Consider the following 435-nt stretch of genomic DNA (forward strand, 5'->3'; position numbering starts at 1 on the left):
TTATTAAAAAGACTGTCGTCATTGAATGTTTAACTACTTTTCATTGAAAGCAAAAGAGCGGCTGGAACATTCAGCAAAATATCTCATGCTTCAAAGAAGAAAAAAATAATTTAGCTTTCATGAATGTGAGTAAATGAAAGATATTTTGGGGCTGAACTATACCTTTAAGTAGGTCTTGGGGCTTAAAAGAGTTCAGATGTTTTCTGTCCCTGTTACCATCTGTTGGGATGTGTATTTCTTTTAAGGTCTAAGTTTTAAGATGTCTCACATTATTTAATGAGCTTTTTCCTTATTTGTACATCATCTGCAGTGTAAAGACTTGTTTCTTTCATCTCTCTAAAACTTACACACTCATCACTTCCTGTGAGGGTTTTATTATTTTTTATTATTGTGACAATGAGGAGGGTGGGGCCAGCTCGTGAGTGCGCATGGCCG

This window comes from Xyrauchen texanus, chromosome 18 (assembly GCF_025860055.1).
Source record: "Xyrauchen texanus isolate HMW12.3.18 chromosome 18, RBS_HiC_50CHRs, whole genome shotgun sequence".
Classification (NCBI taxonomy): domain Eukaryota; kingdom Metazoa; phylum Chordata; class Actinopteri; order Cypriniformes; family Catostomidae; genus Xyrauchen; species Xyrauchen texanus.